Here is a 14,702-nt window from a genome sequence, read left to right on the forward strand (position 1 = left end):
TTCATTCCCTGTTTTTTTTTTTTCAGAAAAGTTCAATGAACATTTAGCTGAAAAGTGCATTTTCGCATTCCATATGGATGAAATGTTTCCAGACTAACAAGCAATAAGACATAAAATGGCCTTCAAGCATAAGCTCAGGTTGGTAAGGAGGTTCACTAGACGACCTTGGACAAATGGTGAAATCTGGAATTCAAACCCTACCGCTTGCAGTGCACATTTACGATTTATTTCCTACATGTTGGCTGAGAGCATGGTTGGCGTAGGCGTGAGATTAGTCTGGTGCGTAAGCCCATAAACTTAAGAGTATCAAAAAAAAAAAAAAAAAGACATAAAATGACTTAATTTTTCTCCTATATAAGCCAAAGAGTTAGTCCTATGATTTTTTTTTTTTGTTTTCCCCTGGGGCGGAGCGTATTCAGCATGCATTATATAACAAAATTTATTAGAATAATATAATTATTTGCATCAGTCATTTCATCTGGGCGTTTGGTCTAGTGGTATGATTCTCGCTTTGGGTGCGAGAGGTCCCGAGTTCGATTCTCGGAACGCCCCTTTTTGTGCGGAAATGTTATCTTACTTTGTTTCATAAAAGAATTTTTTTCAAAGAAATTTGAATCATACAGAGAGGATCTATGGATCACTCAACTTTCCAATGGTTGGAAATCATAATCTTACACATTAAAATTCTTGGATCTTAATCTTGAAGGATTTCCATCTCGAAACTTACAATTTCCAATTTTGAAAAAGAAAATAAAAAGGAGTAGAAAATAGAAGATCAATCATTTCTCATTTTGTTGTGCAAATCTAATGACCTTGACTGAAGTAAAGACATATTTACTTTATTCATTTTTAAAAAAATACTAACTTTTAAATTATAAAATACTTAAATGATCAGCGCATTAAAGTTTTTGGGTCTTAATTTTGAAGGAGTTTCATATTAAAAGTTTTGAGTTCTAATTTTGAGAAAGATAAAAACATGAGTATAAGATAGAAGATGAGTTATCTCTCGTTTTGTTGCACAAACCTATGAGCCTCTAATGAACTAAAGAGACCTTAACTTATTCATATTAAAAGGCATTAAATTTTAAATTATAAAATACTTTATATTATTTCCACTTTAAAGTGTTTGGATCTTAATTGTGAAAGACTTTCATGTTAAAAGTCTCGAATTTTAATTCTAAGGATTATAAAAAGAATATATATGTATTGTGTTACATTTTAGTTTACATACATTATATATATTAAAATTAACATAAATCATTGGAAATATTTTTAAAATATTCAATATAATATATACAATACAAAATAATTTTTTTCCACTAAAATTATTGAATTAATTTTAATTAATATTATTCAAATATATATATATATATATATATATATATATATATCTGTGTGTGTGTGTGTGTGTTACATTTCTATTTACATATATTATATGCATTAAAATTAGAATAAGTGATTGTTTTCCCACTTACCTTCTACCAAAAAGTTCTAATATTAACAAATTACATTTATATATGAGTATATATTTATATATACATGCATAAACACATGTAATTTATTAAGTATTCAACTTTTCATATATTATAAAATAAAATATTTAAATTTTGCTCAAGTTTTACATTTTAAATCCTCATTCAATATTTTTATGACTTGTATCTGTATTTTATTTTTCTCAATTAATTTTACATTTAAATTCATCCACCACAAATAAATTTATATCATATATATATGTCCATAATTTTTTTAAAAAGTTTTATATACTATATACATTTTCTATTATTCATATAAATTTATCAATATTTGTCAATTATGTTGAAAAAAATATATAAAATAATGTGTCAAAGTATAATAGTATTATCAAAACTAATCATTGAAATACATATATATGACAATTAATCTCACTAAAAATACACAAAAAATTTATACTAAAATATTATCTGTATTAAGACTCATCTTCTTCTCCCTCTTATTTTTTTGTTTTCTTTTCATTTTTTTTTTTATAATTTATACATATGACAGTTGGACCTTTAGCAAAAAAAGAGAGTCCCTACTACTAGCCTGCTTTCAGTAATTATCTTCGGCAACTGATGGTGAAAATTTTCCCCTTTGATTAAATAGATTTGATTACATCTTTAAGTAATTCCTTCGTATTGTTGTCGGCTGATCAAGGAAATTAAGTTGATATATTTTTTTAAGTGATTTAATGAGCAATTAATCTCACAAAAAACACATAAAAAAAAAGTTATACTTAAATATTATTTGTATTTTATGTGTTTCAATGTAATGTTTAGTTCCATGCTAAAATGATATATTATTCTAATTTTATATTCTCGAAATCCTTTACTGATTGAGGAAGTTAGGTTGATATATTTTTGTCATGATTTAATTAACAATTAATCTCACTAAAAATACACAAAAAAATTAGACTTAAATATTTTGTGCCCTATATGTGTTTTAAAGGTACTGTTTAACAAAATTATTTATTCCAAATATATTTTTCCTATACACCTTTACTAATATTAGGATTGTATTTACGTTCAAGTTTTATGTTATAATTATATATTATTGCAATTTTGTGTTGTTATCATAAGTCTTAATATTTAGATTTATTTTTAACATATTTCATATATATATATATATATATTTTTTTTTCTTTTACATTATTTTACCACGAAGCACAAATAGTTTTTCTAGTTATAAATAATTTAGAACGTCTATAAAAAAGTAAATTGTTAAATTGACTATAAAAATAATTTTTAATGTCTCTAACATTTATGCTAAAATGGGACATGTAAAGTTTTGTAGGAGACACCTTTATTGTAATAATTTTGAAAAGATGGGTAAAACACTAATTCCTAAACATTTTAAATTGAGGGAGTATTTCAAAATATCTCTAAAAGTAGTAGTAACTTATTAAATTATGTACTACTCATGTTATTTTAACAAATCCCTTGGGATACTTATCAACAAAATATTTATAGAGTTGGGACCTTTGGAAAACAAATGCTTCCACTAGGATTCCCTTGGATCCATGTACATTATATTAAATTCATTCATTGTAACTTCAATTTATTGGAATTTGCATTAATCAAACAAATTTCAATGATTTAGGAACAATCATGTATATGTATCCGTACACATAGATTGTTGAGAATTCTACTTGTGAAATTTGTCTCACATTGAAAAAAGTGAGTATTTGATGGGTATTTATATACATGGTGTAACCCAAAACCCAATACACTTAAACTTTTAGGTCAAGTTGGTGCTCACCCATGTAAATCAATCACACTTATGGACTCCTCCAGTGATAACAAGTGGTATCAGAGCCGATAATTCATAACTCTGGGTGTGGGAGTGTGTAACCGAGGCTAAAGAAGGATCATCTAAGCTGCCAAGATGGATCCTGTTGTAAATTAAGGGCCTTTTCCAACAATGCATAGCGGAATAACAATATTGTTGTAAAGAATCAAACATATATTTGCTATAATCTAAATGGTGATAGACAGAATATATCCACAACCACAGCAGTATAAAAAAATAATAATAAGGCAACAACACCAAGAATTTCGTGCTTCGATAAAACCTACATCCGCGGGAGCAATTGGCAAGAGATTTCACTATGAAGATCAAAGTTTACACACAACAATGATCTTCTCTCATTCTCTCACCCCTTTTACATAATATACAACGTAATATATATAAGCCCCCTCAGAAGTTTCCCCCTAAAACCTAACTAAAATAATGTCTAAACAATTCAAAATCTGTGCAGTCTGTACCAAGCCAAATCGTTGACGATTTCAGATACCAAGAGCAAACTTTTTAAAAACTCAGCCAAACCGTCAACGATTTTCTTAAAATCGTGGATGGTTTCCCCTTGCTCTGCTGCACCTTGATTTCTTTCATGTTTTCCCTTAGTATGTGAGACATAATTCATAACAAACTCTATCTTGGCGAACATACGCCCCATAGGAGAAACCAAAAACATGAACCCGCTGTTCCACCTTGAACTTGGGATGTTAGATTGGGACCGCCTCCCGTTTAACAACTGGAGACAAACATCAAGTACAAGCAACAACACTTGAACTTACCAATGGTAACTTCAGCTTCTACCATTAACCCCGATACAATTGCAGATGCAATATCCGAAGATTTAACCCTAGGCTTCCAAACAAGACCTTCCCATAATAGTAAACACAAACACTGCTGCAAGTCTCCTATCACCAAAGCCCCCTGCATAGTCTTCAAAAAAACTAACAACTAACGGTCCACTCTGTTGCCTGATGAAACACTCTATTGCACAATCATGGAGGACCTTTGACATATCCTGGACATCACAGCCTGTCCTTGGGTATCGAGCGGTAGACATTCCATATTGATTCTCTATAGAACCCCTTTGAGATAGCAAACAAAGTCTCCCTTCGGTTCCATCCATAAAGCCACCCTGGATAATACTAATCTCCCTGTAGCCTTGTCCACAAAACCACCCTGAGATAACACCAATCTCCTTACAGTTTTGTCTATTCGAATTAGCAAACCAAGACTCATCTTGACTATACCCAACATATTCATGTCAAAAACTTTCAACAGAGTTCCCAACTGATCAGCCACAGTCAAAGCCTTTCCAGCTAATAACATGTTATTCATACACAACATATACATCACCCCACGATATCCTATCACCATCTTCTAAACTGAAAGCCTCACCAACTCACACACCTAAGTAGTGGTCTGACAGTACACATGGGCCCACCGTGATTTCTCTGGTCTCCCGAGCTAAAACTCCCTGCAATATGAACTGTGTCATTTCTACCCCGAATCTGTTGCTCCACCTGCATCACATACCCTTTCATACCATGATACTGTTGACCCGAGATAGAACTCCCTGCTTTTCTGCCCTGAGTCCCTAACTCCATTTGAATAACATGATTTCAGATGGTGTAATTTTATGACATTTGTTTCTCTTCCTTTACCTGAGTACGCTACCCCATGACTTTATCACCAAAAAAAACATGTCCTCGATCACCCATTTGTTTTCCATAAGATCACCTAACTTGAACCCACCTTTCTTATACCCTAGAAAAATGTACTGTCCAAATATAACACCAAGCCTAAATGCTCCAACACTAGAATATTGCACTAGTGGACATCCACTCATAACCGAGTCGTCTATTGCAAAACCTGCCAACAATTCACTTGTAACTCTTCCATCTAGTGATGCCTTTGGCGATCGGTCACACAAGAAACACGCCATACTCACTGACTTCACTAAGAAGTACCCTATAAGCCATGCATATAACCTACCCTTCAAAAACTTCTTGAATAAAACCAGCGTACTCATTCCCAATGTTTGACTTGAGAATCTCTCTACTGATCTAGTTCTCCACATCAGCCATCGCATGATGTACACTAAGACCCTTTGTGATAAATCCACGAAATACATATGTCTATCCCCTAATGCTATCATCATTGGTTCCCAAACATCTGAATACATGTAGTCACTTATAGGCTTTAACTGCATATGCCACAAGATATCTGACTCAAATTCAACGGCTGCAACTCCACTTATAACCGTAACATCCTGTAGTGCATAGATATTTCTCGCTACCTTTTCTCCTTTCATCACTATCGAGTCGCCTTCACATACTTTCATTTCTCCACATTCAGACTTGTAACAATAACCATTACAATCTAAAGAATCCAATGAAATAACATTCTTCCTTAGACTCGATTCATGCTTTACATCACATATGGCTTTTAAAACACCATCATACATTCTGATTTTGACATTTCCAATAATAAACATTTGACATGAAATATTATTTTTCATCAAAATACAACCAGAATAAACTGACCTATAGGTGTCAAACAATTTTCTAGGATAAAAGCATCTGATGTCCAAGAGCCAAGAATTACCCGTAAGGCACTCTGAACCCCATGAAACACATAACATATCTTCATCACTACATTTTGACTCTTCCTCCACTACACTTGCATATTTTTGAAAAACTCTTAGACATATATCGGCATTCCCATTTTTCGCCAAACTAATGCCAGAGTATCTCATCCATGACGTGATACAACTTCACAAACCAAACCAAGTCGAATGATTGCTCCCAATTCATTCCAAGTCGCTGCATTCATGCTATCCAGTTGAAATTCTATATAATCCTTCCGCCAAACCATGTTGCACTAAGAGATCCTTCAATTCAGAGGCCATACAACACGCTCTGATACCAATTGTTGTAAATTAAGGGCCTGTTCCAACAAGGCACAGCATAATAACAATATTGTTGTAAAGAATCAAACATGCACTTGCAACAATCTAAATAGTGATAAATAGAATATATCCACAACCACAATAGTATAAAGAAAACAATAATAAAGACAATGACAATAGGAATTACGTGGTTCAGCAAAGCCTAAATCCATGGGAGCAATTGGCAAGAGATTTCACTATGAAGATCAAAGTTTACACACTAAAATGATCTTCTCTCCTTCTCTCACCCCTCTTACATAATATACAATGTAATATATGTATATATAAGCCCCCTCAAAAGTTTCCACCTGAAACCCAACCAAAATAACATCCAAACAATTTAAAATAAAAAATCTGTGCATTCTATACCGAGCCAAACTGTCGACGGTTTCAGATACTGAGAGCAAACTTTTTGAGAACCTAGCCAAACTTGTTGGCCTAACATGGCTTTTGAATCTCGTTTTGATGATAACAGATAAAGGTTGATTTAACATGTTGTGTTCAAGTGATGATATTTCAGGAAAGCTTGAATGACAATGTTCAAAAGATCAAAAGAAATGCAAGTTTAAGATCACAAGGATCATAAAGCCACACTCCATCTTCAAAGTAATCAAAGAAATCTCAAATGAACCAAAATGATCAAAGCATGTGGAAACCTAAAGATGACTCAAGCTCAAGTCTAAGAGGATTCAAAGCAAAGACTCATATGAAGACTTCAAGCTTAGAGTGTTTAAGGCTTTAGGATGAATTATGTAATTACTTCATACTAAATATCATGTTGAAATGTTTTGAAACTCATTAAGGGTTGTCATGGACTTAAAGACCTTGTTTTAAAATCCCAGAAAATGTTCTTTTAAAGTAACAAAGTAAGATGGCTAAGTGTTTTTGAAAAATAAATAGAAAAACAGAATTTATATTTGTTCAGGTGACTGAAGATTAACCTCAGGCGCCTGAAGAATTTCTTGACCAATTTCTGAAGAGGTAGTGTAGGCTTAGGCGACTAACCTTGGTAACCTCAAGCGCCTGAATACTGTTAATGACTATATTTTTTAAAAATTTTAAAATTTAAATTTATGTTTCTTGTGCCCCAAATTTTGTTTAAACTTGGGAAACACTCCAAGTAACTTGGGCAACACAAATTAAACCTTTTTGAACCTATAAATACATGATTTCTCTAATCAAATCTATACCGAGCATTGAAAATATGCTCTCAAGCCAAAAGCTCTCTTGCTCTCTCAAAGCTCTCTTGCTTTCATCTTGATACTGAGAATCACTGAGATTATCTGAGTCTTTAATCAATCTTCTTTCAGCTGAAACTTCTGAATTGTTGATTCTTATCAAGAGAAGAAATCCGGTGAATTAATTCTTGAGCTTCAATTCAATTTCTTTGATATTAGTTTTGAAGTATATTAGTTCTTTCAATTGAACTAACTAGCTCTATCTGAGAGTATTCTTTGTATAAAAGAAACCTTTTCTTGTTTCTTGTTTCTTGTTTCTTTGACGGTTCAGGTCATTGGATCATTGTAACCGAGCATGGGGTATCGCTTGGAGAGGGGCCTCCACTCTAAAGGAGAGATTGTAAATGGTTTGTTCTGCTCGCAAAGGAATGTGTTAGTGGAATCCTTAGGTGGTATTGCCTAAGGCGAGGACATAGGCTGGGGATAAGAAGAACTTCATAAAAAATCTCGGTCTCACTCTTTACCCTTTTCTATTTAAATTTTCAGCATCTATAAATTGTGTTTAAGTGCAGGTAGTTAAAATTGAGATTGAGAAGACCTTTTAATTTAAGAAAGTACGTTGGTTAATATTTTGTAGAAACCTTAAAGGGAATACGTTGATTAATTGCTTGCAGAAATCTTGATTAAAAGAAGCGTACAAAAATCATTCAAACAGGGCTTTAACTAAAACTCTAAACAAAGTTTTTGCAAACGCTAAAATAAGAAAGAGCAACCGCAAATTGGTTAAGTATTGTGTGGTTGGTTGGTTGATTGTTTGTTGATTGGTTTGTGATTGATATTGAAGTGTTGATTGTGATTGATTTGATTAAGTATTTAAATTCAAAACAACCTTATGTGTTTGCTAAATATACATAAGATTGTGAATTAGTTAAAAAGACTTAAAAAGAATTTTATAAACCCAATTCAACCCCCTCTTGGGACTACACCTCAAATTTCAATTGGTATCAGAATTAAGTTGTAGCAAATCTTAATTGGAAACTATATAAAGGTCTAAATGACACACCTAGGTGTATCCCCATTTGCTGAAGGCCAATCCTCAACTAGACCACCTATTTTTTGTGGTTTAAACTATACGTTTTGGAAACAAAGAATGAGAATATATATTCAAACTATGGATTGGAAAGCATGGAAAGTTGTCACATATGGTGACTACATTCTTACTAAATTAGTAGATGGTAAAGAAGTTCTTAAAGAAGAAAAAGACTTGACCGATAATGACTATAAAATGATGCAAGTAAACTCTAGTGCCATGAATGCACCATATTATGCTTTAGACGTTAATGAGTTTAATAGAGTCATGGCATGTAAGTTAGCCAAAGAAATTTGGGACAAGTTAGAAGTAACCTATGAAGGAACTATAGATGTTAGAGGTAGTATAATCGACATGCTCACTAGCAAGTATGAGGCCTTTAAGATGAATCCGAAAGAAACTATCACTAGCATGTATACTAGGTTCACTTACATAATAAATTCCTTAAATGCTTTAGGGAAGTATTATTCAACATATGAAATGATTAGAAAAATCCTCAGAGGACTTCCTTTAATATGGGAACCAAAGGCCACAACAATAATGAAAGGTAGAAATATGAAAAATTCCTCCCTTGATGAGTTAATTGGATCCTTTCTGACATATGAGATGGTGATAAATGAAAGAAGTGAAAAATCTAAAGTCTAGGAATCTATTGCATGTAAAGCCTCAAATGAAAGCTTTAGTGATGAAGATGAAGAAGAGATGGATACAAATGAAGTAGCCTTCATATCCAACAAATTTGCAAAAATACTTAAAAGGAAGAATAAATTTAAAAGAAAAATCCGGAACTCAAAATCAGATGAAGAAGAAACTAATAAGAAAGGAACAAAGAAATAACCTCCTATATGCTATAATTGCAAGAAAGTTGGACTCATAAAACTGGATTGTCCACAACTTAAGAAAGATTCCAAAAAGAAAAGAAAAAGGCAATGAAAGCCACTACATGGGATAATATTAGTACAAGTAGTTTAGATAGTGAATCAAGTGACCAAGAGGTTGCTTGCCTTATGACATGGGACGATGATGAAGAATAAAATTCCTCATCCAAATCATTTAATGATTATAGTAGTGATTCATCTAATGAATCAAATGATGAGAGTATGTCATCTTATGAAGAAGTACAAAGTGAACTATTCAAAGTTCATAAGATTCTAGTTAATATGACTAAAAGATACACATCATTAAAAAATAAGAATGAAGCTGTAATGAAAGAATTGAAATCTCAAAAACTTGCTGAAAAAGAAAAAGATTTGAAAATCAAGAGATTAGAAAGTAAGAATGAAAAGATGATGAAAGAATTAGAAGAAATAAGATCCCAAACTTCTATTGATAATGAGAAAATCAATATATTTTTGAACTAGAGAACAAAATCAGCAAGATGTCTCAAGACCAAGTAAACCTACAAGAAAAGAGTAAGAATCCACAAGACTCAGAAATTTGTGATCTTAAAAGTTAAATTAAGGACCAAGCCAAAATTATCTATAATTTTACTAGAGGAAAGGATAACTTTGATAAAATGATTGGTGCACAAAGAATGTCCTTAAATAAAGAAGACATAGGATTCAATGGAGTTGAAAATACAAGGAAAACGAATCTTTACATGAGATACTTTACAAAAGCCTCTAAAGATTATGCTAGCACCTCCTCAAATGCTTACACTCACACCACATGCTTTCTATGTAAGAAGAAATGACACATTAAGTTTAAATGTCCATTAAAGAGAAAGGGTGTGAAAATTAGACAAGTTTGGAGAATAAAAGAAACATCGTTTTCTAAACCTTCTGGACCCAAGAAAGTATGGGTACCTAAATAAAAAGGATTTCAAAGATATTAGGATCAGTTATTCACTTTTTACAAAATAAGAAAACTACTTGATCCAATTTAATGCAAGAATATTGAACTAGTTGAAATAAATGAAACTTAAAGAAAAGCTTATGAGATATATATATACAAAATGTCATTGTTGGCCAAACATCAAGAAAACTTGGAGTGTTCGAAGCTTATGTTCAAAGATCAAAGAAGTCATATGCCTCAAAAGCCAATTTGAAAAGACAATTGAAGCCTGATAATATGATAAATTAAAAGAAGGAAGAGTTCATGTTAAGAGAAAAGAAAATATTTAGAAGGTTAAAGACTTAAGGCGACTAAACACTGTATATTGAAGGCTTAGGCTCCTGAGCCATCATATCTTAAGCGATTGAGGTGCCATTGCCTGTTGAAATTCAATTTCAATAAATCTTCAGGTGACTAAACTTAATCTTCAGGCGCCTAAACTCGTGGGATATATCTATATATTTTAAGCGCGAAAACCCTAACTCTAGGCTACTGAACCCTGCTCCATCACTCACCCGAAGCTCCAATCCTTGGTCTCCCTTGATTTCTCACTCAAAATCCCTTGAATCACAGCCCCAAAATCCTTCTCAAACATCTTTTCCCTCGGATTCTAGGGTTTCTCTTGAGTGATTTCTTCCAATCTTCAAAAATCAAAATGCCTCGAACCAAGACCACAACAAATCGAGGATCTTCTTCCGGAAGGGATGATAACAACATTGAACAATGGATTGTCACCCCTCAATTGATGCTTCGATATCATTCTAATCTCTATTCTACGAACCCAATTTTTGGTAAGGTGATTGACACCGCCTTCTTCGATTTTGAATTTCCTGAAATCCTACCTATGTTTTGGAATATTGGTTGAGAAAATTTTGTCATTTATCAAGCCAAAGGAATGTATCCCAACTTAGTCAAAAAATTTTATGCAAACATGATCCATGGCGAAAATGTCCTAACTACCGAGATTAGAGGAAAGAAAATTGTTTTAACTCCACAGATCTTAGCTCCTATTTTGAATATCACCCCGAGTGAATTTGAAGGTCCAACCTTTACTCAAACTTAGATTCTAGAGCAAGGCTTCACACTCGAAGAGTTTTTGTCTCTAATTATGGTAAACGAGCCCGTTTATTTTGGTCATCCACCTATGTATAATCAGTTGAACCTTTAAGCCCAAATACTTCATAAAATCATCTCCAACAACATCCTACCTAAGGCTAGCTTATATGATCATCTTTCCTATGTCGATTGCTTTGTGTTATGGTGTTTACTAAAGGGGAAGAAACTTGATCTCCCTAGCCTCATTTTGAAATGGATGTGGGCCAAATTGGAAGTTACTAGAGTAACTCTTCCGTATGGTGGTGTATTGAACCTTATCTTTGCCCAACTTAATGTTACCACATCTATGGAGTTGTTCATCAAATGTACTAGATATGACCTTTTCACCTCCACAACCCTCAAGAAAATGGGCTATGAAAAGCACGATCAGGGTTGGTTTTTGAAAGGAGGACGACCTCAAAGACCAGCAACAGTACCTCCTCCTCCTCCTCCTCCAGCACAGGATCAAGGACCTCCTGTTGATACACCTTCTTGGTTTATTCCCTTTCATCATGAATTCTCTACTTTCAACAGAGATATGGGATCAAGACTTCAAACCCTTCAGGAGAATGTTTCCTCACTTGATCAGTGCCTCACTCATATCGAGCAATATCAGGATAGCTCATCTCGTGGTGTTGATCCTATGGATACTACTACTACCCCTCGGAGTGATGCTTCATCGGATGAAGAATTTGAAGAAGGAAGTGAGGAAGGTGATGAAGAGGAAGCTAAAGATGATGATGATGCTGATGCTTGATTTGTTTTGTGTTGTATTTCCTATCTATGTATTGGCTTTGTCTTATATTGCTTTGTTTGTTCTTGTTGCTTTTAATTCTATTACTTATGATTTTGTGTAATATGACTATGCTCTTTATGTGCTAAACTCTTTGTGTCCCTGCCCCTCATTTCTTTTTGATTGATGTCAAAGGGGGAGAGATATCGAGCAAACATGAGTATTTTAGAAAGCAACCATGAAAAATAAGCATATAGAAAATATGAAAAACATATAAATCTTGGCATATAGCATGGGGGAGTAAAAGCAAAAATAAGCATGAGAACATAAGAAGAATAAGACTATAAGCATATATGTTGACATGAGCTATAATGCAATATACTTGATTGTGACCTTTTTTTTTTAACTTACTTATATTTGAAATCATCATTTTTCATATTTTTTAAAAAGGCTAGGGGAGCCTTATCAAGGTTCTCTCATCTTTGCTCCTTATTTGTCATCATTAAAAAGGGGGGAGATTGTTGGCCTAACATGACTTTTGAATCTCGTTTTGATGATAACAAATAAAGGTTGATTTAACATATTGTGTTTAAGTGATGATATTTTAGGAAAGCTTGAATGAAAAAGTTCAAAAGATCAAAAGAAATGCAAGTTCAAGATCACAAGGATCATAAAGTCACACTCCATCTTCAAAGTAATTAAAGAAAGCTCAAATGAACCAAAATAATCAAAGCATGTGGAAACCTAAAGATGACTCAAGCTTAACTCTAAGAGGATTCAAAGCAAAGACTCATATAAAGACTTCAAGCTTAGAGTGTTTAAGGCTTTAGGATGAATTATGTAAGTACTTCATACTAAATATCATATTGAAATGTTTTGAAGGTCATTAGGGGTTGTCATGGACTTAGAGACATTGTTTTAAAATCACGGAAAATGTTCTTTTAAAGTAACAAAGCAAGATGACTAAGTGTTTTTGAAAAATAAATTTAAAGCAAAGACTCATAGGAAGACTTCAAGCTTAGAGTGTTTAAGGCTTTAGGATGAATTATGTAAGTACTTCATACTAAATATCATATTGAAATGTTTTGAAGCTCGTTAGGGGTTGTCATGGACTTAGAGACATTGTTTTAAAATCCCGAAAAATGTTCTTTTAAAGTAACAAAGCAAGATGACTAAGTGTTTTTGAAAAATAAACAAAAAACATAATTTATATCTGTTTAGGCGACTGAAGATTAACCTTAGGTGCCTAAAGAATTTCCTCAGCAATTTCTAAAGAGGCAGTGTAGGCTCAGGTTGTAACGACTTGCTTATTCAATCATATAATAAAACATATTTACTAATAAGGTCAACCCGAACCCGTGGGTAACGGGGACACATCTGACATTCACAGTGAAATCTTAAGTAGTAGTAAATATAAATCACATTTCCATAACCATAAAATACAAATACCAGAGTCAACTATATTCCCAAATATCTATGTTTATATACAATCTCCAAAAATACAAAACATATACATATTTAGGAACCCATAACACAAATCCACTGTTCCTAGAACAAAACTTACCCTCATAGCGGGGTAGTATCAAACTAACTCAACGGCGGCCTCGATCCGCAGGTCTTTCTAGGTTTCCTGAAAAATTATTTAAGTTTGGGGGCGAGACACTTCTCAGTAAGGGAAAATAAACTAAATACAACCGTTTGGAAACATGAATATTTGATGTAATTATAAATATATAATACATTTCATATACCTAAAAACTTACATTATAACATAGTGAATAATCATATATTTTCATATTTTCTAATAAATCATACTGTTCATGAATCATCTGATATAATTAATATTACTGAAATTTACCCAAGATGAATAGTTAGATGATGTCATGTATTACCCCCCATGATGGGTTGTACAGCACAAACGCAGGACCTGATAATGGCTGGCCGACCACTGCCGGGTCAAAAATGTCTGTAATTATGATGAGCTTGTCACACCCTGGTCTGGACAGCCAAGTGGAATTCTACAACTTTACATTGAAAGCCACATCGACTATCCATCTCCTACCCCCTTGTGGGGTGGTTAGCACAAGTCTGAACATAATATTTGATCTGTATAGTAACAGTACCGTGCCCCTGTAACTGAACTGAACTATCATCCGGGCTCTGATAATACATAATACATGATAATATATAGTTTAACGTAAATATGTTGATAGAATGTTCTGTAATAGTGTAAAAACATACGACCTTGCTTCGTTTACTTTCACATCTGTGGCCTTGCGCCAAAATCATACATACGACCTTGCGCCGAAATCATATATCATACATGGCCTTGTGTCGGCTAACAATCATGGCCTTGCGCCGAACATTTCATAAATATCGTTCTTAATAAATAATTCATTTATCATGTATTTTGAAACCATAGTGTACTGCATTATCTCATAACTTTTGAAAAACATACTTTATTCATAAATTTGCATTATCATTATACTTATCAAGTAAAATAATATTCATGCC

At 33.1% G+C, this 14,702-nt stretch overlaps 1 non-coding gene across 1 annotated transcript; it reads left to right on the plus strand.

Moving 5' to 3' along the window:
* The first annotated feature begins 480 nt into the window (after positions 1–480).
* TRNAP-UGG (transfer RNA proline (anticodon UGG)) lies at positions 481–552 on the plus strand. Its single transcript has one exon. It is a non-coding gene; the product is annotated as a tRNA-Pro (tRNA).
* Positions 553–14,702: the final 14,150 nt, after the last annotated feature.

Source organism: Malania oleifera, chromosome 13, assembly GCF_029873635.1.
Source record: "Malania oleifera isolate guangnan ecotype guangnan chromosome 13, ASM2987363v1, whole genome shotgun sequence".
In the NCBI taxonomy this organism is placed as follows: domain Eukaryota; kingdom Viridiplantae; phylum Streptophyta; class Magnoliopsida; order Santalales; family Ximeniaceae; genus Malania; species Malania oleifera.